The sequence below is a fragment of the Cygnus olor genome, chromosome 30, assembly GCF_009769625.2.
Source record: "Cygnus olor isolate bCygOlo1 chromosome 30, bCygOlo1.pri.v2, whole genome shotgun sequence".
NCBI lineage: Eukaryota > Metazoa > Chordata > Aves > Anseriformes > Anatidae > Cygnus > Cygnus olor.
Window position 1 is genome coordinate 46,989 of NC_054087.1, and position 8,784 is coordinate 55,772.

An 8,784-nucleotide genomic window follows, 5' to 3' on the forward strand; every position below is an offset into this window, starting at 1 on the left:
CTGGGAAATGCCTGGCTACCTGGGGAAGATGCCTGTGGGATCCAGGGAGGTGCTTGAGTGACGTGCTGAAATGCTTGGGGATGTGGGAAGCTGCTTGGGTGCTGCAGAGCCATGCTTGAAGAATGCAGGGAGATGTTGTGGAGCTCCAAGATGACACTTCTGTGCCCCAGGGAGACGCATGCTTTCTCCAGGGAGGTGCATGGCTGCTGTGTGGAGGTGCTTGGGTGTTCCTCAGATGCTCCTGGGTGCCCCATGGAGATGCTTGGGTGCCCCCAGGTGATCCTTTGGTGCCCCTTGGTTTGCTCAAGGAGAAAAGATGGGGTCCCAGAATGATGCTTGGGCTCTCCAAGTATGTGCTTGGTTTCCCCAGGGAGATGCCTGGCTGCCACAGGAAGATGCTTGGGTGTTTCAGGCAGGCGTTTGGGTGGCCTGGGGATGTGCTTGGGTGCTCCCAGGGAGGTGCTTGTGTTTCCAGGAAAATGCTCTAGGATGTCCAAGTATGCCTGGGGCAGACGCTTGGGTGCTGCACAGAGAGGTTTGCATGCTCCAAGAGACACCAGGGTGGCTTGGTGAGAGACTTGGGTGCTCCAGGGAGGTTCTTGAATACCCCAGGCAGGGGACTGGGTGCTCTGGGGAGATCTTTGGCTGCCTCAGCAAATTGCTTGTGCAGCACGGGGAGGTGCTTGTGTGTACCAAGGATGTGATGGGTGACACAGAGTGATGCTTGGGGATCCTGGGCATCTACCTCTCCTACCCCAGGGAGAAGTTAGGGTACTCCAGAGAGGTCTCTGCGTGCTTCACAGAGGTGCTTTTTGACCGACCGAGATGCTGAAAGAACTTGCTTGGGAGCTCCGGAGGGACGTCAGAGTACCTTGGGATGTGCTTGGGTTCCCTGGGGAGATGTTTCAGTAATGCTGCAGTGGGGTGCCTGAGTGCTGTGGGGAGATGCGTGGGTCCTCCAGGAAGATGCCTGGGTTCTCAGGGGTGATGCGTGGGTGCCTCAGGGAAATATCTGTGTTCCTGGGGAGATGCTTTGCTGCTGCTGGGGAATCATAGAATCCTAGAATAGCCCGAGTTGGAAGGGACCCATAAGGATGATCAAGTGCAACCCCTGGCACCGCACAGGTCTACCCAAAATGCTTGGGTCCTTAAAAGGGTCATGTCTGGATGCCCTGCAATGATGCTTGGGTGCTCCAGAGAGATGCCTGAGTGACCCAGTGAGAACCTTGTGAGCTCAGGGTGATGTTGGGGTCTCCTGGAAGGTGCTGGAATGCCCTTGGGTGATGCCTCACAGGTAGAAGGTAGTGCTTAGTTGTCCTGGGGAGATGCTTGTCTACTCCAACACAAGGCTTGTGTGCCCTGGGGAAAATCTCGGTGATTTCAAGAGGTGCTTATGTTCCTTGGGGAGAGGCTTGGGTGTCATGGAGAGTGCTCCAGGAAGACGCTTGTATTCCCAAGGGAGACTGGTTCTTTCCCTAGGGAGGTTCATGTCTTCTCTAGGGAGGTGCCTGAATGCTCCTTGGACATGCTCGTGTACTCTGGGGAGGTGCTTGGGTACTCCCAGTACAATAGTTGGGTGGTCTGGGGAGATGCTTGCGTGCTCCCAAGATGGGGAATGGTCTGGGGAATGTTTGGGTGCACCTTAGAGCACAAAAATCTATCCCCTAATCACACAAAGTTCTGCCCCAGTCACCCAAGCATCTCCCTGCAGCACAGAAGCACCTCCCTGGAACACCCAAGCACCTCATTGCACCTCACACAGGAATCTTCCCACCACAGTCCTACATCTCACTGGAGAACCCGAGCATCTCCCCAGGGCACCAAAACACCACCTGGGGCACACAAACATCTCACTGGAGATGGGAAGCACCTCCCTTGGCAGCCAAGAGCTTCCGAGGCCTGCACAAGTACCTACCAGGCTCATTCAAGTATGTCCCCGTGCTCATGCAGGCATCCCCCAGGGGACACACATACCAAAGAGCAGGAACCAAGCATCTCCCCACAGCACTCCAGCATCTCCCTGGAGCCAAGCATCACACAAGAAGCACCCAACCATCTCCCTGGAGCACCCAAAAGCCTCCCTGGAGAAACAAAGCTTTACCCTCGATCAAACTAGCCTCTCCCTTGGGCACACAAGCACATCTCCTAGGGTACACAAGCATCCCCAAATAGCACTCAAGCATTTCTCTGGAGCCACCAAGAAACGTCCAGGATCACCAATCCATCTTCCTGGCACATCCAAAAAAATCTCTGCATCACCCAGCTGTCTTCTTGGAGAAACCAAGCAGCTCCCTGCACACCCAGGGAGCATCTGCACACAGCAGCTAAGAAGCCTGGGGAGCACCCAGATTGTTCTTGCCATAGCCCAGAACCTCCATCGAGCAAGAAAGCGTCTCCTGAGTCCCGCGGGCATCTTCTGAGGCACCCAGGCGTCATCTCTGCACTGTGATGAGCACACAAGCATCTCCTCCCCACATCGTTTCCTGGACCATTCAGGCTCGCCCTGCACTTCAGGCCCTGCTCCATCGCGCACTCACCTCCCTGTCCCGCCCTGCTCTGCCCTCTGCTGCCTGCTGCCAGGGGCTTCCATCCCGACTGGGGCCTGCCCGCAACCAGGGGCCTTTTATCCCGACTGGGCTGCCGTGTCACGGCCCCACTGTGACGCCTGGGTGACACAGCCACCGCTGCCCCGCTGCCTACTGGGACACCACTCAGTATCTATTTCTTTGGACTCACAGGTGTGTCAGTGACAGTTACATTTAAGACAATTTATCAAAAAAAAAAATATTTCTGGCAACTTCCGTAAACCTCAACAAGATAACGAATGCCAAATCATTCTTGAAGTTTTACTCTAAAGTGTTGGTGTTTATATTTCTTTGTGTTTTTCTTGTCAGTGTTTAGCAAGCTTTTCCTTTCTTTTTCAAGTTTGAAGTTACACACATATGCTTTCCTCTTTCTCTAGCTTGGAAAGTTCTCTTCTAAAAAGATCTTCTATTTCTAGCTGCTTTCTCTACTCTTCTGTTAAGAAGAATCCTCGTGGTTTGTGTCTTGTCCTTGTCTCTATGTTTGCTTGGTCAGCTCTGTGTCTCAGCACTTGTGCTTGTTATCATAGAATTGTCGAATCCTTTAGGCTGGAAAAGAGCTCTGAGGTCATCAAGCCCAAGCGCTAACCCAGCCCTGCCAAGTCTACCACTAAACCACGTCCCCAAGCACCACATCTACACATCTTTTGCAGAGCTGCAGGGACGGTGACACAACTCCTTCCCTGGGCAGCCTCTTCCAAGGCCTCACGACCCCTTCAGGGAAGAATTTTTTCCTCATATCCACCCCATGCCTTCCTGGGTGAAACTTGAGGCCAATTCCTCTTCTTCTGTTGCTTGCTGCTTGGGAGAAAGACCGACCCCCACGCTGCTACAACCTCTAAGAGGGAGTTGTGGAGAGCAATAATGTCTTGTGGAGTAATTGCCTGAAGTGACTAGGAAAATTAAACTAATATTCACATTTTAAAGAAACTGTAGAGCACTGAGGAGGCTTTCAGGGTAGGGTGTAGCTGCATTACCTGAGTGTTCGCTAGGCTTCCACCCTTAGATGTTACCGCACTGGGGGAACCTGGTGTGCTGACTGTAAGGAACAGCATGGAGTGTAGAGCAGAGTGGAGACGCAGCTAGGCTCTGTGTCAAGAGGGGGACTCAATTGTTTTGTGCACATCAAAACCAATAAGCTGCACATATGCTACCCTGAGCCAACGACCTGTCATGTTTTGACAAATGCTGTACTCTAGTGAACTTTTGCTCATTATAATATCATTATAATACCAAAACACACCTCCATCCCAAAAGCTACCCACCTCCAAGGTGCGACCACCCCTCACTGAGCACGCGCTCTGAATTTCTCGGAGCCTATACAAGGACAAGAAAACTTTTTACCAATCATAACTAAGATATCCTTGACTAGAGTCACTCAAGCTCCACCTAAAAGATAGAAAATAATATAAATTGGCTTCAGAGAGGGGGGATGTTAGGGAATATACCACCATCAGGGGAGATACCATCATGAGGGAATACACCATCCCGAGGACCTCCTGGCTCCTGGGATCAGTTGACGGGCTGAGCCTGTCTTCCCCCCCCGCATTGGGATGCCTTTGGGTGTGATTTGAACACTTGGTTATACTGGGTGTCTCCACAGAAACTCAGAAATCTCTGTAGAGTCTTTGTGCCTTTTAACGCGTTAATTTCCAGGCTGCACACCTGTGTATTTTGTGCACGCTAGCTTGCTTTTGCAGACAGTAAATTATCGCTGGCAATCCAAAGAACCTGTGCACATGTTGCTGTAATAAATTGCACTTAACTGCATTGTTCCTAGCCATGATAGTTCTCTTTGAACGTGTCTAGAGTAAGGGCATATTACGTTGTTGGTGAATGCACGACCATGATAGTTCAGTACCCTGACTCCAACTGGACCCGTATCAGTTAATACATTATTGGTGAATCTGTGACCGCGATAGTTCAGAACCCTGAATTCAACCAGACCTCTAATGGTTAATCAGCTACACCCCTTAACGCGACAGAGAAATTTGTGTAGTCGGCAGGATTGCTATGGATAAACTGCTGCAAAAATGCAAATGTGTCCCTTTCCAGGTGGGGAAGGAGTGCGCCCAGAAATTTTGGAAAAATCAAGAGAAAGTGGTAAAAAGCATTAAGTAGTGTCAGGCTGCACAAAAAATTGGAGTAAGAAAAGGTTAAGGTGTAACCTGAGCAGTATCGGATGCCTGTTTGTCTTGTGCTCAGCGAAAAGCTAAGGAAACGCCTACTCCCAAACTAATTTCTGATGTGGAATATACATTTTTTCACGCTTTAAAATTGGAAAATGAGGTGTTGAAGTCATCATTGGCATTTGAAAGGGATACAGGAAAAACATTAGGAATCAGAGTGGATAAACTTTTGAATGAAAATGATAAACTTTGAATGAGAATAACAAACTTGTTACTGAAAATGATAAACTTTTGAATGAGATTAATCATCTTAATTACTAGAGAGGTTTAATCACCTGCTAATAGGAAGTTTAATCACTTGTCACAGAAAAGCCTTGCCCATGGTACTCCTGGGCTTTCTTTGCATCAACGCAGTGGCAGGAATTTGACCCCTCTTCCGAGGCACTGCACTGGTCACCGCTGGTGCTGCTGCTGTCCACCTGCCTCCCTGTCCGTGGTGCTTTCCTCCCGAGATCTGAATGGTGCGGGAGCCCAGCACTGATGCTCCTGCTTTAGCGGGCATCAGCTCCCAGGGCAGACCAGCAATTTCTCCCCTCACAGATTCTGCTGCCCTTTGCCAACTCCCACAGCGAAGCTATTTGCGAGAGGGCTGTGGGGAGGATCACGAAGCTGACCAGCTGGCTAGCCGCAAGCTTCTCACCGCAGGTAAGGAGCCACGCACCCCTCCAGCCAGCCCACCTCCCCTTCCCCGCAGACCACATCAGCCCGCAGGGCCCTCCATGCCGCCATGCTTCCCAGCCACGGTTCATTGGCCACAGCCAGGGCAGCCAGAGCTGACCAGGCCAGCCAGGATCGCCGCCACCACGCTCCCTGCCTGCCCCACAGTGAATGTCATCTCTGCCCTCTCCTGCTTGCCCAGCCAGGGCTCTCAGGGCACCCCAAGTGAGGGGGGCGGCGGGGCCAGGGCTGCAGGACAGCCTGGGGCCTGCGGGGCCTGTGCAGGCCATGGCGCTGTGGCGGAGTGTGCCCTGCTGACTGAGTGCTCTGTCCTCGCAGCGCTGCCCTGGCCATGTGGGAAGCAATGTTTTCCCAGAACCAGACTATGGAGAAGGTCCTGAGGGAGATACTTGACGTGCTCCAGGACCAGCAGCTGCGCAGGCTCTCTGGCTTCATCACAGATGACAACTGCATCCGTCACTTGGCGGTGAGTTACCAGACGAGGCCTTGCCCCTCTTCAGGGCCGTGTGTGTGCCTCTGCCCGTCTACCCCCAAACTGGCAGCTCCTCCAGGACGTACGTGCAGGAGGAGCAGGCAAAGAAAGGCTGCTGGGTGCTGCCAGGCACAGGGCACTCAGGGGCCCTGCGGCCCTCCACAGCCACGGCTGCCCCAGGACAGGCTGCCTGGCCCCGGTGCCCCTGGCCTGAGCCGCCAGGAGAGCCAGGAGCTGCACGGTGCCTGCAGCCCTGCAGGCTCTGACAGTCTCTCAATGCTGTGTTCATTTCAGCTGCTGGCCCACGCAGACGTTGGACAAGACGACTTGGATGCCATGTACCATCTCCAGAGGCTCTTGAAGCGTCCCAGCCTAGTGATGCACTCGCTGGCGCTCCGCGTTCTCCTCCCAGTGTCAGAGAGACCTGTAATGGTGAGCAGGGCACACTTATGTGAAGGCCGGTGCGCCTTTGTCCTGAAGGTATCATGGCCTACTCACGGCCAGCTGGGAGGTCTCTGCTCTGCCTGCAGCTCTGTGGCGCAGAAGAAACGATCAAGAAATGATCTGGCCATGGAGGGGCCCAGCAGCTCTCTGGGGAGCTTTCCATGCATGCAGGGTTACCAAGCCATGTACCTTTTGGGGCTGGTCCGAAAAGGGGACACAGAGCCTTTGCTCAGCTGCCCTCCTTTTCCTACCCTTGCTCCCGTCACATACGCAATGGGTGCCCATGGCCATTGCCTGTCTGGTGGCTGCTTCCCGGTGCAATTCTCGTGCTGCCTCTCCACAAGCAAGATGGGAGCCTGGTGCTCTGGCACCACAGGGTTTTGGCCAGGGTGGCCTCTCATTGTTTCTCCAAAAGGAAACTCTGTCCTTCATACAGGCAAGACAAATTCCAGTCCTGCTGCCAGGCATCATGGAGGGCCTGCAGGCTGCCAAGGCTGACACCAAGATGAAGGCCCTGCTTCTCATCGGAAACGTGATGGGTCATGTGAAGAGGAAGCAGGCCAGCTCCATCGCTCTGCAAGTGGCTGGGGAGATCCTGCCACTGTTCAATGACGTAAGGCTGCTGCGGGACCTGAGCCCACAAATGGGCACTCCAGTGACAGCTGCCCCCCGTGACGGAGACCTATTACGTTCCCTCTAGTGGGGCTGTGTCCTTTCGCTGTGGCTACAGATCTGGCGGCAGCTCCTTTGAGCAGACTCTGGTTCTGAAGCACCTCCATTCACATCACCCACCCTAACGCCCCTGCTCACCGCGGGCAGGGAGCACCTCTTGCTGAAGTCTTCCTCTCCTCCTCCCTACCAGGAGTGCAGCCAGGTGCAAGAGCTCTCCATCTGCCTCTACAACAAAGTGATGCAGGTTGTGTTATGGTGCCACAAGAGACAGATGAAGAAGATCGTGCGGAGGGGCCTGCTCCCACTCTTTTTTCACCTGAGTGACCAGACCCAGAGCGTGGCCAAGGTCCGTATGTCATACCTGACTAGAGGGACTAGCATACTGACACCACAGGGGTTGCCTGGGCATCCAGGGCCAGGGCTGAAAGCAATCGGGCACTTGGAACGTGTGTCCCCTTGGGGTGCAACCGCCTGTGTCATGGAGAATGGGGGCAGAGCTCCCCTCCTTTCTTATGCCAGGCCCATACAATAGTTCCTTCTCCTCCCTCTGGGCCTCCTGCTGCACAGAAGGACAGAGAAGCGGGGTCCCCTCCAGCGCTGTTCCCTCCAGTCGGCCCTCCTCCTCCTCCAGTGCAGCACCTAGGAAGAGTCCCTGAAGACCCAGTGCTAGCAGGGGCTCAGAAGCAGGGCACAGACACTTCCCAGACGTGCCCTACCTGTCCCAACAGGGCTCAGCAGCAGCAGCAGCAGCCCATGGCCTCCAAAGCCTGTGCTCATGAGGCCCTCAAGGCTTCCTTGTTGTCCCTGCAGCTGTCAGAGGCCGGGTCTTTGAGCCCCAATGCCTGTCTCTCAAGGGCAGGATCAGCATGCCCTCAGAGAGCTTGGTCCGTGCAGAGGGGTGCAGCACGCCCAAGGGCTGAGTGCCAGCTTGCTGCCCAGCCTGGAGAGGGGAGAGTGGTGGGAAGGGAGGTGCAGTCGCAGGGGCCCCATCCCTGCAGCCTGGGCTCAAAGCTCTGCCCCCGCAGCCTGGGAACAAAGGAGATGCAGCAGACCCCGATGGGGAGCCAAGTGCCGTGCTGGGGGATGCCCAGGGGAGGTGCTGCTGGCTCCAGGCTGCCCCACTCTCTTGGGAACTACAGCCCTCACTGCCTGCAGCTGAAGGCCCATGCCTCCTGTGCCCTTCAGCTGCTGAGCCCTGCCAAACGCAGTTCACACTCATCCCCCACCGCATTACCCCACCACGGGCTGGGAAAGGCTTGCAGCCCTGCCAAGAGGTGGGGGCTGCCAGGTCCCCTTCCCTGGGCTGTGGCGCCATCCCTCAGCCTCTGCTGCTCTGCAGGCCTCCGTGGAAGCCCTTGTCACCGCTGCAGCGTTCCTGAAGCGGGAAGAGCTCAAGCGCCTGGCCCAGACAGAGCAGACCTGGAGGATCGCAGAGTGCTTGGTAAAGACAACGCCCTGGTCCCAGCTCGATAATCCTGCCCAGCTTCCCCAGAGCACGCCGCCTAAAGCCGCATCCTTGCTCCCTCCCCTCCAGCACAGAGCCCAGAGTGCTCCTCTGCAGGCCCCTCTCCCCTCCCCGTCCCCTGGAAGCTGAAGGAGCCCCTGGCCCACCCGGGTCTCAGCAGCAGGACGGAGGGGGCTGAGCACCCCCCAGCCCCCTTGGCCAGCGGCTCTCTCCAAACCTCAGCCCCACAGGGCTGGTGGCTGGGAGATGGGAATGGCCTGAGGGGAATGGGGGGTGTTGGCA